We start from the raw sequence: 20,562 nt of genomic DNA on the forward strand, positions 1-20,562 counted from the left end.
AGATTGGCAAATTCGCCACTGGCGCCCTGTGCTCTTCACAGATGAAAGCAGGTTCACACTGAGCACGTGATAGACGTGACAGTCTGGAGACGCCGTGGAGAACGTTCTGCTGCCTGCAACATCCTCCAGCATGACCGGTTTGGCGGTGGGTCAGTCATGGTGTGGGGTGGCATTTCTTTGGGAGGCCGCACAGCCCTCCATGTGCTCCCAGAGGTAGCCTGACTGCCATTAGGTACCGAGATGAGATCATCAGACCCCTTGTGAGACCATATGCTGGTGCGGTTGGCCCTGCGTTCCTCCTAATGCAAGACAATGCTAGACCTCATGTGGCTGGAGTGTGTTAGCAGTTCCTGCAAAAGGAAGGCATTGATGCTATGGACTGGCCCGCCCGTTCCCCAGACCTGATTCCAATTGAGCACATCTGGGACATCATGTCTCGCTCCATCCACCAATGCCATGTTGCACCACAGACTGTCCAGGAGTTGGCGGATGCTTTAGTCCAGGTCTGGGAGGAGATCCCTCAGGAGAGCATCTGCCACCTCATCAGGAGCATGCCCAGGCGTTGTAGGGAGGTCATACAGGCACGTGGAGGCCACACACACTACTGAGCCTCATTTTGACTTGTTTTAAGGACATTACATCAAAGTTGGATCAGCCTGTAGTGTGGTTTTCCACTTTAATTTTGAGTGTGACTCCAAATCAAGACCTCCATGGGTTGATAAATTGGATTTCCCATTGATTAATTTTGTGTGATTTTGTTGTCAGCACATTCAACTATGAAAAGAAAAAAGTATTTAATAAGATTATTTCTTTCATTCAGATCTAGGATGTGTTGTTTAAGTGTTCCCTTTATTTTTTGAGCAGTGTATATATACATATATATATATGTATATATGTATGTATATATATATATATATATATATACAGTTGAAGTTGGAAGTTTACATACACTTAGGTTGGAGTCATAAAAACTTGTTTTTTAAACACTCCACAAATTTCTTGTTAACAAACTATAGTTTTGGCAAGTCGGTTAGGCCATCTACTTTGTGCATGACAAAAGTAATTTTTCCAACAATTGTTTACAGACAGATTATTTCACTGTATCATAATTCCAGTGGGTCAGAGGTTTACATTCACGAAGTTGACAGTGCAACATGAGTTTTGTTATACTTACAGACACCATTCAAACTGTTTTAGAAAATTCAGAGTGTTTTCTATCCGAATGTGTTAATAATATGCTTATCCTAGCTTCTGAGTTGGTGTAGGAGGCAGTTAAAAAAGGTTAAAACAGCTTGGAAAATTCCATAAAATGATGTCATGGCTTTAGAAGCTTCTGATTGGCTAATTGACATCATTTGAGGCAATTGGAGGTGTACCTGTGGATCTATTTCAAGGCCTCCTTAAAACTCAGTGCCTCTTTGCTTGACATCATGGGAAAATCAAAAGAAATCAGCCAAGACCTCAGAAAAAGACTTGTATACCTCCACAAGTCTGGTTCATCCCTGGGAGCAATTTCCAAACGCCTGAAGGTACCACGTTCATCTGTACAAACAATAGTACACAAGTATAAACACCATGGGACCACGCAGCAGTCATTCCGCTCAGGAAGGAGACACTTTCTGTCTCCTAAAGATGAACATACTTTGGTGCGAAAAGTGCAAATCAATCCCAGAACAACAGCAAAGGACCTTGTGAAGATGCTGGAGGAAACAGGTTCAAAAGTATCTATATCCACAGTAAAACCAGTCCTATATCGACATAACCTGAAAGGCCGCTCAGCAAGGAAGAAGCCACTGCTCCAAAACCACCATAAAATAGCCAGACTACGGTGGGAAACTGCACATGGGGACAAAGATCGTACTTTTTGGAGAAAAGTCCTCTGGTCTGATGAAACAAAAATAGAAGTGTTTGGCCATAATGACCATCATTATGTTTGGAAGGGTGGAGGGGGATGCTTGCAACCCGCAGAACACCATCCCAACCGTGAAGCACGGGGGTGGTAACATCATGTTGTGGGGGTGCTTTGCTGCAGGAGGGACTGGTGCACTTCACAAAAATAGAACATTATGTGGATATATTGAAGAACTCAAGACATCAGTCAGGAAGTTAAAGCTTGGTCGCAAATGGGTCTTCCAAATGGACAATGACCCCAAGCATACTTCCAAACTTGTGGCAAAATGTCTTAAGGACAACAAAGTCAAGGTATTGGAGTGGCCATCACAAAGCCCTGACCTCAATCCCATAGAAAATGTGTGGGCAGAACTTAAAAAACGTGTGTGAGCAAGGCCTACAAATCTGACTCACTTACACCAGCTCTGTCAGGAGGAATGGGCCATAATTCACCCAACTTATTGTGGGAAGCTTGTGGAAGGCTACCAGAAACATTTGACCCAAGCTAAACAATTTAAAGACAATGCTACCAAATACTAATTGAGTGTATGTAAACTTCTGACCCACTGGGAATGTGATGAAATAAATAAAAGCTGAAATAAATCCGTCTCTCTACTATTATTCTGACATTTCACATTCTTAAAATAAAGTGATGATCCTACCTGACCTAACACAGGGAATTTTTACTGGGATTAAATGTCAGGAATTGTGAAAAACTGAGGTTAAATGTATTTGGCTAAGGTGTACGTAAACTTCCGACTTCAACTGTGTGTGTGTGTATATATATATATATATATATATATATATATATATATATATACACACACAAACACACAGTGCATTCGGAAAGTATTCAGAACCCTTGATTTTTATCAAATTTTGTTATGTTACAGTCTTATTCAGAAATGTATTAAATATTTTTTTTTATCATCAATCGACACACAATACCCCATAATGACAAACCAAAATCAGCTTTTAGAAATGTTTGCAAATGTATTACATATAAAAAACTGAAGTGTTACATTTTCATAAGTATTCAGACCATTTACTTAGAACTTTGTTAAAGCACCTTTGGCAGCGATTACAGCCTTGTCTTCTTGGGTGTGACGCTACAAGCTTGGCACAAGTGTATTTGGGGAGTTTCATTCATTCTTCTCTGCAGATCCTCTCAAGCTCTGTCAGGTTGGATGGGGAGCGTCGCTGCACAGCTATTTTCAGGTCTCTCCAGAGATGTTAGATCGGGTTCAAGTCCGGGCTCTGGCTGGGCCACTCAAGGACATTCAGAGACTTGTCCCGAAGCCACTCCTGCGTTGTTTTGTCTGTGTTTTGTCAACTGTGGGACCTTATATAGACAGGTGTGTGCCTTTCCAAATCATGTCCAATCAATTGAATTTACCGCAGGTGGACTCCAATCAAGTTGTAGAAACATCTCAAGGGTGCACCTGAGCTCAATTTCGAGTCTTATAGCAAAGGGTCTGAATAGTTAAGCTATTTGTTTTTTTTTAAATTATACATTTGCAAAAATGTCCAAAAACTGTTTTCACTTTGTCTTTATGGGGTATTGTGTGTAGATTGATGAGGAAAAATGAAATGTAATCAATTTTAGAATAAGGCTGTAACGTAACAAAATGTGGAAAAAGTCAAGGGGTCTGAAAACTTTCTGAATGCACTGTATATATGCTACCATTCAAAAGTTTGGGGTCACTTAGAAACAGACGCCTCACAAGTCCTCAACAGGCAGCTTCATTAAATAGTACCCACAAAACACCGATCTCAACGTAAACAATGAAGAGGCAACCCCCAGGATGCTGGCCTTCTAGGCAGAGTTGCAAAGAAAAAGCCATGTCTCAGACTGGCCAATAAAAAGAAAAGATTAAGATGGGCAAACGAACACAGACACTGGACAGAGGAACTCTGCCTAGAAGGCCAGCATCCCGGAGTCGCCTCTTCACTGTTGACGTTGAGATTGGTGTTTTGCTGGTACTATTTAATGAAGCTGCCAGTTGAGGACATGTGAGGCATCTGTTTCTCAAATTAGACACTCTAATGTACTTGTCCTCCTGCTCAGTTGTGCACCGGGGCCTCCCACTCCTCTTTCTATTCTGGTTAGAGTCAGTTTGAGCTGTTCTGTGAAGGGAGTAGTACACAGCGTTGTACGAGATCTTCAGTTTCTTGTCAATTTCTCGCATGGAATAGCCTTCATTTCTCAGAACAAGAATAGACTGACGAGTTTCAGAAGAAAGTTCATTGTTTCTGGCCATTTTGAGCCTGTAATCGTACCCACAAATGCTAATGCTCCAGATACTCAACTAGTCTAAAGAAAGCAAGTTTTATTGCTTCTTTAAATCAGCAAAACAGTTTTCAGCTGTACTAACATAATTGCAAAAGGGTTTCTAATGATCAATTAGCCTTTTAAAAAGATAAACTTGGATTAGCTAACACAACGTGCCATTGGAACACAGGAGTGATGGTTGCTGATGATGGGCCTCTGTAGATATTCCATTAAAAAAAATCTGCCGTTTCTAGCTACAATAGTCATTTACAACATTAACAATGTCTACAATATATTTCTGATCAATTTGATGTTATTTTAATGGGAAAAAATGTGCTTTTCTTTAAATAAAAAAAGATATGTCTAAGTGACCCCAAACTTTTGAACGGTAGTGTGTGTATGTGTATATATATATATATATATATATATATATATATATACATATATATATTCATGCAACATAGAGCTGGGAATTGCCAGGGACCTTACAGTACGATTACACGATACTTAGGTGTCGATACGGTATGTATTGCGATTTTCACTATTCGATGCTGTAATTGTATTGCGATTCCATGTTAAAAACATATTTCTCACCATATGTCTGCCGCAGAGGGACAAGAGAGAGCCATGACATAACGAGTTTTGATCAGTCCTGGAAATAAAAGTGCTGAAAACATATTGGCTCCTTATTTAAAAGGAAGATGGAGAACAATCTGTGGTTCATTGAAGGTACAGACAACTAGCGGGAAAATAATATTGCGATATTGTCAAAACAATACGATATTTGTCCAAAATAATATCCCGATATTTAACTGAATCAATTGTGCTTCCTCCATCACTAATGCTACACATACAACTGCTGCTACCAGATGTATTATGATTGCTAAACACTGCATCATTTAAACACTTGCGCCCCAATCACCCTTCCCAGAAACACATGTACATTTTGGACTATAAATTGTGGATTCCTGTATTATACTTATGCTAATATGTTTTCTTATCTTTTCTTATTGTTGTTGCATTGAGAAATAACCTGCAAGTTAGCATTTCATTGGACAGTGTATACCATCCAGTACATATGACTAATAAAACTTGAAACTTGAGAACTTAAATAAGTGTTCAACTGGGTTGAGATCTGGTGACTCAGATGACCATGGTATATGGTTTACATCATTTTCATGCTCATCAAACCATTCAGTGACCACACTTATCCTGTGGATGGGGGCATTGTCATCCTATGGAGGTATAGCCACGGTCACTAAAATAATGGCCTGCCCTGCTTGTATATGCATGACCCTAACACCTCAGCTCCACTATACGCATTGCGTTGCCTTGCCATCAGCGTCAGGACAATGTGACGTTCTACCTGCTACACAGAATGCGTTGTTTTGAGAGAGAAGAAGAGGAGAAGCAAAGAGTGTCTATATTCTATTTCCCCTACTGTACTGTTCCATTATGTATGTGCAATAGCTTTGGTCCAGTTTTTCGCTTGTATTAATTCAATTGTTGCTAATGGTTGTACTAAATTATCTTCTAATTACACAAGTTGATTTTGTTTACAATGTGAACATAGTCAATGTAGCTTGACTTCATAAGTCTTAGTAAAATAACCAGTGGTGTATACTCGAGGCCATACAATAATCAACTGTATTTCTCCTTCTTTCTTTAGGGAATGATAGAATGAACTGGCGCGTCAGCCATCGGGAATTGAACCTTGGCCATTCTTGAGCTTGGACGCTGCAACGCGAGCGCAACATGGGCAGTACAGCAGCTTTGATTGATTTCAAAGGACGCATTCCCTCAATTGCTGATGGCTGATGGTTGTAGTGTAGCAGGGCCGTACACCTCTGCGGAACCACCTGCTTTCAACATACTTTGCATCCTTCATTGACTCAAATGTTTCCATTGTTTTGGCAGTTACATGTATCTAACCAGACAAACAGGCATGTGTTATCTGACCTGGATTGTTTAGTAGCATATTAACTGTGTTCCCACAGATATAAGAACATTGTCATGTGAAGCATAACTGACTTTAGCTGATGTGAGGAGCGAGCTGCATCTGGTGCTCCGTGGCCCCCTACCTGCAGTAGAAAATAAGACATTATCAGTCACTGCAGCTTGACATTCAGAACACTCCTCGCTGGATTTGCGGTAGAAAGGATATACAGCTAGGCGCTGCATCAGTGGAAAGAATGCACTGCCATGAGTGGGCAATGAAGAGGAGAGACCTCGGGCGGCAGCCAAAAGCCGAATTGCACAAGATCAACGACGTGCATTAGGCTAACAGCCAAGTAGCTCAGGTGGAACATATTCATTAAAAGTGGTCCTGTGTTATGTAATGCCAAGGGAGGCGAATGATTAAAAGTCATTTTGAATTATTGAAGAAACATAGGTCCACCATGGTGCAATACAAAATAAAAAAAGGGTAGACCCGACGAAATTGTGTTACTGCTCATCACATTACTCATCACTCATCACATTACTCATACGCAGAGGCATTTCTTAAACTTCCTCCTCCCAGGGTGCAATAGACTTGACGTTGTGGGGAACATGAGTGCCCCCAACATAAATACTGTATAACCTTGTGGAATTGCAACGTGATTGGAGATCGATTTTACAGACAAGGTCTCGCCCCTTTTTTCTGTCTTTTTGAAATGAATAAACACGTAGGCTAGGTTCCGTTCAGTCAACATTGTTTTAGAATCATTTCCAATGCATTCTTCATAATTAACACTTTCTTCACATTGTAGGCTACCATCTCCATTGGCCATAGTGTAGTTGACACACTATCGAATCGATTTAGAAAATGCAATGGCTATAACGGAACGTAAGAAGCATATTTCACACAGTCGCAAAGCAGTTTGGTGTGCTGTAAGAGTGCATGCAGTATTTGTCACAAATCAAGACAGAGAAGGATGATGATCGGATGAAAGAATGTAAGTGGTAAATATCTGGATGGGGGAACAAACTTGATAATGACAATATCTTAATTTCCTGTGGTTGTTTATGTCGTGAGACAATCAAACAAGACTAGAGTAGTCAACTTACTCCTAACGAATGGTGCAATTGCCTATCTATAGACCATTACGCAGCATTCTGTTGTAGACTCCCACCAAGTCAAACAAACCACACCTGATCCACGCCTCGTAATAGCCTACCATGAAAAATGCAATTACACATGGAACTCCACTATAACGTAACAGCTCAATGAGACAATACTCGTACCTCTGTAGAAACAATTATCCCTTTTTTCTTACTATGTTTTGTCCGAATTGAAAATCTTGCACATGAGAAAACAATGAAATCATGATGATTGATGGTTACCTCTATTGCTGAGACTGATGTTGCCTCTCCGTTATATGTCAATCTCCAGTAGGCTATGCCACGAGGTAAATAGCCCGAGTAGATTTGAACAATAAATGCATCGAGTTGCCGCCGGTCTGCTTCCCCAGTAACAGAGTTAAGAAGCAGCACAACCAGCCAAGATTTCTGGACTTGGTGCGCAAAGAACACTCACTTGTACCGCGGAGGGCAGTTGCGTTGCAATTAGTTCCCACATATATTATCTCACAAATGAGTAGCATCTGTGCGTGCGATTTCCAAGTCTGACATTTCTTACTTTTTAGCTTCAAATGAGCCGACCCAGACGGAAGAGCCCTGTTTCCCAAGGTTTTCTGCAGAACACAACGGACATTCTAAATAGTGGCAGTGATTGTAAATTAATCTGCCGAGTCCATCATATCCGAGCCCCAACTTCGATCGTTGAGTAGCCTTGTTGAGGCAGGAATATCCGTATCAGGTATACATCCTTTGAGCGAAGACCTAGAAGTTCAGTCGGTAGGGTCTGGTGCTAACTTGACGACTCACACTACATTCCGCTGCTCTGTAGTTCGCGGAGAAGAAACTAACGTCCGTGGGCGTGGCGTACCGTTTGGCCGGAGCTAAGAGTCTGGATAGCCAGGCAAATTCTCTCTCCACAGCTACATGCCGCAGCCCGCCAACAAACTCTTTACACCTCCGACTTCAATTGGTACTGCGTTTATGGGATTACAAATCGGAACTTCAAATCATGCCATCGAGCGTGGTGTTTTGCTTTAAGAGACAGTATATTGACTGCAGTATATGTATGCTGTCAAAGATTACGTTGTATTGACTGTGAAGCCGTGAACACAAAACAGAGGTCTCCTCAAATAGCAACAACAACAAAAAAGAGCACACCATTTATGCTGATGATGCGAGCGCTTTGATGAAGCGTCTACTTTAACCAATCCACAGCAGGGAGTGGATTACTGTGCTCAATTTACATGTTTGAGATTTTATAGGATTATTTGAACGTGCGCAATTATAGGATTAATTTGAGGAAATGTTCTACATGCAAACCGCTATATTTTCAAAGAGCCATATGATGGCGATGTTTCAAAAAGGAGCTAAAATATGTGGTCGGAATGTGTATCCTTTCTGACACATGTAGATTGAAAATGTAATATAGCTTAATATATTTAACCCCCCTGTTGTGTTCGTTTCATGTTAATTCATTCTGTGTTCCTGGTGCAAAATGACCGCTCCATTATAGCTGATTATAAATCCATAATAATACATATATTATCACCTAATGTTGTGTTAGATCGTTTTATCAACTTAAGTTCTTGTGAACATTACAAGTTTTGAACTTCTATTTGCTATTTATGGCCTGTAGGCCTCATTGACCTGAACTCATACAACTTGTTTTTTAAGTTAAAAAAAAAGCAGAATGTATGGATTATTTTGACTATAACAAATACTCAGAGGAAACATATTGTGCTATTTATCACAGACTACTTTGTGTCAAGAATAACAAGGACTCTCTCCTCCTCACCAGTGTCATGATCAAAGATATGATCAAGAGCCTCACATACAGTATATCGTTTGGTCATTGTGCTGCCACAGAATGAATTGTGAGCAAGGCCTCAAAAAAGCTTTAAATACCAGAGCTGTGAGAAAAGTTCTATATATTATTGAAACAATGTTGCGGTTGTTTGTGAGAATGCCAGTGTGGTTCCCGTGGGGGAAAGATTCTATTGGGGAAAGGTTCCCGTGGGGGTTGCCATGGAAGCCAAGAAGGAGAGTGAGGTGTGTGTGTGCTCAAACACACATGCATGTGGGGGTCTGGGAGAGGAAGTGTGTCCATCTGATGAATGGGCATGTGCCTGAACTCAATTTAAACACTAATTGTAGTCTCATCCACTAATTTCTAACGACCGGTCATTTTTGACCGGGAACACCACAGGTGTACAAAAGTTAAATAAAACACCCAAAATGTTATGAAAATCATCAAAATGGGTTTTGTGTGTTCAGATGCCCTGTGTGGACAAAGTCATGGAACCTTATGACAATCAGATTAAATGAACTCCATTTTTCAGAAAGAAAACTTGTAAATCGGTCCAATTCGACCGGAACACAGCAGGAGGGTTAAGTTAATATCGATTAAGAAAGTATACCACACCGTTAAAAAAAACATGGTTTCAGGGCCCAGCGCTGTATCACTAGTCAGTTCAGCACCATGGACAGAGCCGAGCACGCATAGAAATTCAGCACCGTTTTCTCACATAATAACATGGACAGCAGCACGCTTTTGGTCTGAAAATCCGGTCTGATCAGGTCACATCTCTCACTTCTCCTCTGCTACCTCTGTGACAAAGTGGCTCTTCTCCATTTTGATCTCATTTTAGAAAAGACTGCTTTTAGGTACTCGGCGTCAGACAATGATACAATGATGATTCAGAAATGGAACCACAGTCAGTGGGGAGTAAGCTGATAACTTCACCCACTGAGTCAGCGCAAGGACCAAAGTTCAAAAGGACAGTATAATTAATCCGATTGTTTTGTTTAGAAAATTTGACCAAATTGCTGGTCACAAGTCATAAATATGTTCACGTATAGTATTGTTGAAGCATAGCTATAGCATAAGCTATAGCTAAAGCATACAATCACTCCATTATAGGTGTGCTCCAATATCCTCCAATGGAATTCACTTTCCTGAGCTTATGATTCGTGTCCTTGACTCCAGAATGACTGGGCTTGAGTCCCTATCTGGTTTTCCCTGGATTTGCTACATTGGTGTCAAAAGTGGGATGAGGCTATCAGGACATGTGACTTGTGGGAAGATGTGAGTGAGTAACAGAAAGAGGGATTAATAATATAGACATCCTGTATAAGTGCATTACCAGCTTCCCCAAGGGAGTTAACTCTTGTGGAGAACATGTCTGCTTGGGAAAAACCAGAGGGACATGGGTTTGAGCCCCAGTTGGACTTATGGAAAAAAAATACTTCACTCTAAACTATCTGTCTCTAGTAGCAGGCATACTGTCTCTGGCATACTCCATCAGGTTCTATGTCAATCAATTGATCCATAAATCAATCAATCCCTTCTCATTCCCTCAATTTAGAATTAGCCTTGTTTAGTTTTAACCACATTGATTTCCACAGTAGTCTGCATGCGTTTCAGAGAGTTTCTGCCTAGTCGGTGGATGGTATGAAGTGAAAGCAGCGTACCCAAATAGATTCCAACAAAATACTGTAGCGTAAGCACAGCTGTTGAGGCCGACATCCTTCCGAATGGATCCCAATTTCCTGAATTACTAGCTGATTTGTTTATACAAACACATTTTAAGGAATTGTCTGTGGTGAGTAAAATACCTTGACCATCATGTTGAATTTTGTTCTTCGGGAATGTTGAGAATATCAGACAACTTTGGAAAGCCAATAGTTGTTTTAAAGGTGTCCTTCAGTGACACAGAGATTGAACTCAGCAGACCTTTCGATATCTCACCAGGTAGGTCATTCATTCTACCCCTGGAAAACTGGGAATGAGTCCGATGGAGAGAAACAGAGACAGAGTGAAAAATCGAGATCCGAAAATGGAAGACGAAGAGATGGAAGAGATATTCCGCCAGCGGATGTCTATCTCAGAGAGGGCAATGAAAGAGTGATTGATTGAAGATAAGGAGGTGAGGAAAAGTCAATACTGTATTTGAGATCAGGAAGTTGGAACAAGGTTTTAAGGTTTCCCCTGACAGACTCAGGACAAGGGCAAAAATAAACTGCACTATTGTTTCTGTACCAGAGTAAGATAAAGGAAGAGTAGACTAACTGAAGTATGTATTATCCCAGGAGAACATGGAAGATAAGGTGAAACCTGGAAAAATTGAATTACAAAGATAAAGGTGAAACATTCCCAAGAACCAAACAATGTTGTGTAGTAAAGTACTGTACTTGATAAGGTAAAGCACATCAAAAATCACAAAATATTAGTTTCAAGTGCAGATACTGTAGGAGTGAGAACAGTTCTCTAAAGGTTACCTGAGTGTATGAAATTGAAGCTACCAAATCAGCATGGCGAAAGTCTCCTTCAGATATACCCGTTTCATATATTTGTGGTAGTAGTTACAGTGTGAAGGTTAACTAACACTAACTCACACAACAGAACAGGCTGTGGAACATTTTCCAACCTGGTCTCGAAACATTTTCTCAACCTAGTCCTCATCTCCAAAAGACGCAAAGGGCTTTTCACTCCAATGAATGTCACAAACAGAAGGAAGGCACAGACTTTAAACAAAGTGGGGTGATTGATAATGCATTTTGTATGAGGGAAAAAGAAGATAAACTATTATTTTTCAATACGAAAGAAAACATTGATATAATTATAGAATTCTTTGTATACACTGTACATATTTTCATTACATTGCTATATGTTTGCATGTTTAATGTGATACTTACACAAATGTACTGTATCATACAGTTATGTAGGTGCAGCTGCTGTTTGATCAAGTCAAGAGAAGGTTATGATTGTAAATATTGTTCAATGTAATGGGTGTGTCGTGTCTACATAACTGAAAATATAATTGCGTCAATCAGTTGTGCCAGATGTGATCGCTAATCCATAGTGTAATAGATGATTGATGGCTACCTCCTGGCTAAATTATCATTGAAATACTCACAGGGTTTGTTAGGAAAATGTGGTCATTCCATGGATCAGGGCCTTTCATAGGTGCTTTTTCATATATCCATTTATTTGTCAATTCATACCAGTTAATGGTGAATTTTGTCCACGTTTGACGCATAATCCATTGCGATGCCCTGCATACTCTGAGCTCTAGGGTGTGTATCAGCCAGGAAAGCTAAGCCAAGCTAATAGCCTAATTACACTTCAGTGATGAATGGCTACTGTATAGTACAGTTCTGTTTTTCAAATATTACTTGCAGCAAAATTAATATTATTATGTTTACTTTGATCATGCAGCAGATTCCGGGGAGCAGAAATTGATTTAGAACGTATGCGTGCAGAGTGCAAGACAAGGTGCGTGCTGCAACATATAATGACATTAACAACTACCTTGATACATACTCTGCCATGAGGTACCAGGGAAAATCCCCTTACATGCAGTATAGGCTGACGGATAGACATGGATGCAGCACATACATAATTACATAGACACACACACACATCTTGATGCATCTCTTCTGTGACAGCTAAGGCCTGTGTTTTCTATGCTGGAGAGGAACTGAGGAATGGATCATAGTTAATGATGAACTCGCTGCAGTAAAATACTAATCATCCACAGCACGCTGAAATTGGCTTTCCAGAATGGCAACGTGCTGAAGTTTGCAACAGTGGTAATCAAACCAGCTTCACGGCCTACAGTCCATCAATAACTACGCTGAGCATATAAACTCTATGAGCAAGACAAACAGTGGTGCTAATGTTCCACAGGAATTGTGCCTTTACAGAGCTCAGGTGATATTGTTAAAGGGTAACACAGTCAAAACTAACTTCATTATATGCATAGTACAAATGTGAAGCTTGTAAGTTGCAGAGATTTCTGTGCTTACAACATTACAGTGCACAACAGCAATACAGTGCTGCTCTTGGTAAACATTTTTTTTTGTCCAGGAAGAGTTTTTCATAAAGAACATTATGCTAATGTCTTCCAAGCTTCTTGTGAGCTTCATTCCAAGAATTTGCCACATTTACCTTGCATAAAATTCAGACAATGTCTAGGAGACCAGCAATAGGTTTTTTCTGGGTTGATTCCTTGATTAAAATCAAGACAGGGACCCAGAATGGTCACTGAGAAAGAGTCTGTTGTATGACGATCATCGGTCATGAGAGGAGCCTTAGGGCAGAGACAGACTAGATTACTATTGAGTCAGCAGCCAGGCAGGGAAGGGCAGGTGTGTTGGAGAGGCTCATTGCAGTGTTATTAATCAGTTGTAACACCATCAACCCTTGGGCCTGTTTTCTGTTTCTTTTGGTTTACTCGTGAGACCAACAGACAACACTCTTCAAATCATCAGCTGCTTTTAATCGAATGCCTGGGAGGATCTGTGTTCAGATATTGTTAGAGGACTGGCTGAATCTCTGGTTAGGGGCTAGATTACATATATTAAGGGACCTGTTCCAAAGCAGATTACCCGCATTAATACATGGCAAGCAAGTTCTAGCTATTGTGAATGGGGCGTTTCACCAACTGCAATTACTCTTTTCATTACCAAAATATAGCGTGCTCTATTTTAACAAACCTAATGCAATGGTAAAGCTTCATTATACTCCTGTGGTGATGTCTATGGTTTTTACTTGATTACTTGTAGTTTTTCATGTTGTCTCTCTGTAATTGTGTAATGACTTGGTGCTGCCTATCCTGGCCAGGACGCTCTTGAAAAATGTATTTCAAATCTGAATGATCCCTTCCTGGTTAAATAAAGGTAAAAAAAGCCTTGTGGTTAGAGCATTGGGCCAGTAACCGAAAGGTTGCTGGATCGAATCCCAGAGCTGACAAGGTAAAAATCTGTCATTCTGCCCCTGAACAAGGCAGCTAATCCACTGTTGTAGGCCGTCATTGTAAATAAGAATTTGTCCTTAACTGACTTGCCTAGTTAAATAAACGTTAAAACAAAAAAAACAAAAATTGGACATTATAGTGGTCTGGGTGTAGCTGGTGCAGAGGAGTCAGCCGCAGGACAGCAGAGATGAGTAACACAAGTAACTTTACTCAAATATTCCAATAACATGTTGTAATACCGAGCCCACAATAACGGACCGAACATACATAAAACAATCATGCACAAAAACCATGGGGAAAACAGAGGGTTAAATAATGAACATGTAATTGGGGAATTGAAACAAGGTGTGTAAAACAAAGACAAAACAAATGGAAAATGAAAAGTAGATTGGCGATGGCTAGAAGGCCGGTGACGTCGACCGCCGAACGTCGCCCGAACAATGAGAGGGACCAACTTCGTCGGAAGTCGTGACAGACATTGACCTAACGTTATAATAAGATTAGCCTTCCATCGCCGTTGATATGGCCTGTTAGTGACTTTGCCACGTGAAAGGTAAACAAACTGATAGGCAAATAGCCTAGGGTACAAGTTGATTCAGTACCAAGGACAGAGATCGTAATTACTGCAATTTGACAGTTAGGTCCAACAAATTAAAGCAAAAGATGCAATTTTTTAACAAAACGAGAAAGGAAAAACAATAAGCAGTATATTGTAATAACTTGATCTACCTAAACAGACTTCCTAAAGTCACATTTTGTTAAGTTACAGCCTTTGTTCTAAAATTGATTAAATTGTTTTTTTGCCCTCGTGAATCTACAAACAATACCCCATAATGACAAAGACATTTTCGCAAATGTATTAAAAATAAAAAATGGAAATATTACATTTACATAATATTCAGACCCTTTACTCAGTACTTTGTTGACTCACTTTTGGCAGCGATTACAGCCTTGAGTCTTCTTGGGTAAGATGCTACAAGCTTGGCATACCTGTATTTGGGAAGTTTCTCCCATTCTTCTCTGCAGATCATCTCAAGCTCTGTCAGGTTGGATGGGGAGCATTACTGCACAGCTATTTTCAGATCTCTCCAGAGATGTTTGATCGGGTTCAAGTCTGGGCTCTGACTGGGCCACGCAAGGACATTCACTCCTGCGTTGTCTTGGCTGTGTGCTTAGGGTCGTTGTCCTGTTGGAAGGTGAACCTTGCCCTAATCTGAGGTCCTGAGCATTCTGGAGCAGGATTTCATCAATGATCTCTCTGTACTTTGCTCTGTTCATCTTTCCTTCAATCCCGACTAGTCTCCCAGTCCCTGATGCTGAAAAACATGCTACCACCACCATGCTTCATCGTAGGGATGGTGCCAGGTTTCCTCCAGACATGATGCTTGGCATTCAGGCCAAAAAGTTCAGTCTTGGTTTCATCAGACCAGATCATCTTGTTTCTCATTGTCTGAGAGTCCTTTAGGTGCCTTTTGGCAAACTCCAAGTGGGCTGTCATGTGTTTTTTACTGAGGAGTGGCTTCCGTCTGGCCACTCTACCATAAAAACCTGATTGGTGGAGTGCTGCAGAGATGGTTGTCCTTCTGGAAGGTTCTCCCATCTCCACATAGAAACTCTGGAACTTTTTCAGTGACCATCGGGTTCTTGGTCACCTCCCTTGCCAAGGCCCTTCTCCCCCGATTGCTCAGTTTGGTGGCCAGCTATAGGAGGAATATTGGTTGTTCGACACAATCCTGTCTCGGAGCTCTATGGACAATTCCTTCGACCTCATGGCTTGGTTTTTGTTCTGATATGCACTGTCAACTGTGGGGCCTTATATACAGTCCCTTGCAAAAGTATTCACCCCCTTGGCGTTTGTCCTATTTTGTTGCATTACAACTTGTAATTTAAATGTATTGGACATACACAAAATAGTCCAAATTGGTGAAGTGAAATGAAAAAAAATAAAAACGGAAAAGTGGTGCGTGCATATGTATTCACCCGCTTTGCTATGAATCCCCTAAATAAGGTCTGAAACAACCAATTACCTTCAGAAGTCACATAATTAGTTAAATAAAGTCCACCTGTGTGCTATCTAAGTGTCACATGATCTGTCACATGATCTCAGTACATATACACACCTGTTCTGAAAGGCCCCAGAGTCTGCAACACCAGTAAGCAAGGGGCACCACCAAGCAAGCGGCACCATGAAGACCAAGGAGCTCTCCAAACAGGTCAGGGACAAAGTTATGGATAAGTACAGATTAGAGTTGGGTTATAAAAAAATCTCAGAAACTTTGAACATCCAACGGAGCACCTTTAAATCCATTATTAAAAAATGTAAAGAATATGGTACCACAACCAACCTGCCAAGAGAGGGCCACCCACCAAAACTCACGGACCAAGGAAGGAGGGCATTAATCAGAGATAACCCTGAAGGAGCTGCAAAGCTCGACAGCGGAGATTGGTGTATCTGTCCGTAGGACCACTTTAAGCAGTACACTCAACATAGATGGGCTTTACAGAAGAAAAAAGCCATTGCTTAAAGAAAAAAATAAGCAAACACGTTTTGTGTTCGCCAAAAGGCATGTGGGAGACTCCCCAAACATATGGAAGAAGGTACTCTGGTCAGATGAGACCAAAATTTAGCTTTTTGGCCATCAAGGAAAATGCTATGTCTGGCGCAAACCCAACAACTATCATCACCCCAAGAACCACATCCCCACAGTGAAGCATGGTGGTGGCAGCATCATGCTGTGGGGATGTTTTTTATTGGCAGGGACTGGGAAACTGGTCAGAATTGAAGGAATGTTGGATGGTGCTGAATACAGGAAAATTCTTGAGGGAAACCTGTTTGTCTTCTAGAGATTTGAGACTGGGACGGAGGTTCACCTTCCAACAGGATAATGACCCTAAGCATACTGCTAAAACACCACTTGAATTGTTTAAGGGGAAACAATTAAATGTCTTGGAAGGGCCTAGTCAAAGCCCAGACCTCAATCCAATTCAGAATATGTTTGGTGAGAATCTGATTCAGAATCTATACACCAGCAGAACCCATCCAACTTGAAGGACCCGGAGCAGTTTTGCCTTGAAGAATGGGCAAAAACTCCAGTGGCTAGATGTGCCAAGCTTATATGGACATACCACAAGATACTTGCAGCTGTAATTGCTGCAAAAGGTGGCTCAACAAAGTATTGACTTTGGAGGGGGGGTGGTTGAATAGTCATGCACTCTCAATGTTACGACTTCCACCGAAGGTGGCTCCTCTCCCTGTTCGGGCGGTGCTCGGCGGTCGTCGTCGCCGGCCTACTAGCTGCCACCGATCCCATTTTCCTTTTCATTTGGGTCTGTCTGTTTTTTCACACCTGTGTTCAGTTAGTTGATTTCGGTAGGTTTATCTACACCCCGTTGCATGCTAGGCTTTGTGTGGGATTTTTTTGTGTGTATTGCATGTTAGGGGTGCGTGCCTGCACCACGGGGTTTTGATTTATTTTTGGTAATGTTACCGTGTGTTTTTGGAGTCGAGGTTTCTCCTCCCTGTGTGCGTTAAGTTTTTCTGTGGGTGGCGACTATGTTTGTGTGTTTTTTTTCCCACTTGTTTGTATTGTGAGTTCGGGACCGCCTTATTAAACATTTTGTGCCACTGGAACTTCTTTGCTCGCCTGCTCCTGATTCCTACACCCCCCCCCCTCCTACTAGGAGGCATTGTTACAGAATACCGCACCACCACAATGGAGTCAGCAAGAGCTGACGCGCTCTCCACTTCCATGGAGGAGCGCGTCCAACACCACACCACCGTTCTCCACCGTCTCAGGACTTGCCATGGATCAGGTGATGGCGATGATGGAGAGATGGGAGAGGGGTGGCCTGCCTACCCCTGCACCCGCCACGTTCCAACCTACACCACCACCTTCTCCGGCGTCATCCAGGCCCAGTGGTATTCGGCTCGCGCTCCCGAGGGAGTACGATGGGACGGCTGCCGGGTACAAGGGTTTCCTGCTCCAGCTGGAGCTGTACCTGGCAACCGTTCACCCGGCTCCTTTGGGAGGTGAGGGCGTGAACGCCCTCGTCTCCTGCCTGTCAGGCAAAGCTCTGGAGTGGGCCAACACGGTCTGGGAGGGACCAGATTCGGCAAGGGAGAACTACCCAGAGTTCACCCGCTGCTTCCGGGCCATGTTCGACCATCCCCCTGAGGGGCGAGCGGCGGGTGAGCGTCTGTTCCATCTATGGCAGGAGACGAGGAGCGCCCAAGATTTCGCGCTGGAGTTCAGGACCTTGGCCGCCGGCTCGGGGTGGAACGACAGGGCCCTGATTGACCACTATAGGTGCAGCTTATGTGAGCACGTCCACAGGGAGCTAGCATGCAGAGACGCTACCCTCACCCTGGACCAGCTAGTGGACATGTCCATAAAGTTGGATAACTTGCTGGCTACACACGGGCGTCCGGATCGGGTCCACCCCCCAGCACCTCCGCTCCAACCCCCATGGAGTTAGAAGATGCTGCAGCGAGGGCGATCGGAGGAGGAGCCTCCTCCTGCACCGGATGTGGTCGGAGAGGGCACACTGCCGACCGGTGCTGGAGGGGCTCGTCTGGGAGTCGAGACGGCAGGCCGAGCACTGTTCGGACACTCCAGGTGAGTCAGCACCAGGCTCACCCAGAGCCCCCTGTTGGTCACATGTATGTGTTAATTTCTTTCCCTGAGTTCTTCCCCCATTCTCAGCATAAGGGGCTAGTCGATTCAGGCGCAGCAGGGAATTTTATGGACCGCGGTTTCGCGCATAGGTTAGGGATTCCCCAGGTTCAGATGGACAAACCCTTTCAGGTGCACTCCCTAGATAGTCGACCATTAGGGTCAGGGCTGGTCAGGGAGTACACGGCTCCACTGGACATGTTTACGCAGGGGGGTTATGAGGAGAGAATTAGTTTCTTCCTCATTGATTCTCCTGCGTTTCCGGTGGTGCTGGGGATTCCCTGGTTGGCATTTCACAACCCCACTATTTCATGGCAACAGAGGGCTCTAAATGGGTTGTCAGAGGAGTGCTCAGGTAGGTGTGTGGGAGTTTCCATCGGTGCAACGATGGTGGAGAGTCCAGACCAAGTCTCCACCATGCACATTCCCCCCGAATATGCCAATTTGGCTATCGCCTTCTGTAAAAAGAGGGCGACCCAATTACCACCTCATCGACGAGGGGATTGTGCGATAACTTCTTTGGGATAGGGGGCAGTATTTTCACATCCGGATAAAAAACGTACCCGATTTAATCTGGTTACTACTCCTGCCCAGTAACTAGAATATGCATATAATTATTGGCTTTGGATAGAAAACACCCTAAAGTTCCTAAAAATGTTTGAATGGTGTCTGTGAGTATAACAGAACTCCTATGGCAGGCAAAAACCTGAGAAGATTTCATGCAGGAAGTGGCCTGTCTGACAAGGTGTTGTTCTTCTTGCTTCTGTTTATTGAAGAGTCAGGATCTTAGCTGTAACGTGACACTTCCTACGCCTCCAATAGGCTCTCAGAGCCCGGGAAAAACCTGAACGATGACGAGGCAGCCTCAGGCTGAAACACATAATCGCCTTTGCCAAGTGGTCTATCAGAGGACAATGGAATTAGGCGCCTGCCCGATTGGACCCCATGCAGTATTTTCTTTCGGCTGTTTACCTAATTGCAGATTCCCGGTCGGAATATTATCGCTTTTTTACAAGAAAAATGGCATAAAAATTGATTTTAAACAGCGGTTGACATGCTTCGAAGTACGGTAATGAAATATTTAGAAATCTTTTGTCACGAAATGCGCCGTGCGCATGACCGTTATTTACCATTGGGATAGTGTCTAGAACGCACGAACAAAACGTCGCTGTTGGAACATAACTATGGATTATTTTGGACCAAACCTACATTTGTTATTGAAGTAGAAGTCCTGGGAGTGCATTCTGACGAAGAACAGGAAAGGTAATCAAACTTTTCTAATAGTAAATGTGATTTTGGTGAAGGCTAAACTTGGTGGGTGTCTAAATAGCTAGCCCTGTGATGCCGGGCTATCTACTCAGAATATTGCAAAATGTGCTTCATCCGAAAAGCTATTTTAAAATCGGACATATCGAGTGCATAGAGGAGTAATGTATCTATAATTCTTAAAATAATTGTTATGCTTTTTGTGAACGTTTATCGTGAGTAATTTAGTAAATTGTTAGTAAATTCCCCGGAAGTTTGCGGGGGGTATGCTAGTTCTGAACGTCACATGCTAATGTAAAAAGCTGGTTTTTGATATAAATATGAACTTGATTGAACAAAACATGCATGTATTGTATAACATAATGTCCTAGGTGTGTCATCTGATGAAGATCATCAAAGGTTAGTGCTGCATTTAGCTGTCTTCTGGGTTTTTGTGACATTATATGCTAGCTTGAAAAATGGGTGTCTGATTATTTCTGGCTGGGTACTCTGCTGACATAATCTAATGTTTTGCTTTCGTTGTAAAGCCTTTTTGAAATCAGACAGTGTGGTTAGATTAACGAGAGTCTTGTCTTTAAATAGCTGTAAAATAGTCATATGTTTGAGAAATTGAAGTAATAGCATTTCAAAGGTTTTGAAAATC

The 20,562-nt window shown here is 42.2% G+C and overlaps 1 protein-coding gene across 6 annotated transcripts in view; it reads right to left on the bottom strand.

Moving 5' to 3' along the window:
- The window catches only part of LOC115205974 (leucine-rich repeat and fibronectin type III domain-containing protein 1-like protein), a 114,073-nt gene extending 105,880 nt beyond the window's left edge, over positions 1–8,193 (bottom strand). For 4 of the 6 annotated variants that reach the window (XR_003880715.1, XM_029772436.1, XM_029772439.1 and 1 more), the window contains exons 1-2: positions 7,782–8,193; positions 6,194–6,243 (exon numbers count right to left, since the gene is read on the bottom strand). The gene's annotated coding sequence lies outside the window, so the exon portion shown is untranslated. Of the gene's footprint in view, positions 1–6,193; positions 6,244–7,486; positions 7,714–7,781 lie in introns of those variants that run through there. The other 2 variants (XM_029772437.1, XM_029772438.1) reach the window with 2 other exon arrangements.
- Between the last annotated feature and the right edge of the window lie 12,369 nt (positions 8,194–20,562).

The sequence above is a fragment of the Salmo trutta genome, chromosome 13 (assembly GCF_901001165.1).
Source record: "Salmo trutta chromosome 13, fSalTru1.1, whole genome shotgun sequence".
Taxonomy (NCBI): domain Eukaryota; kingdom Metazoa; phylum Chordata; class Actinopteri; order Salmoniformes; family Salmonidae; genus Salmo; species Salmo trutta.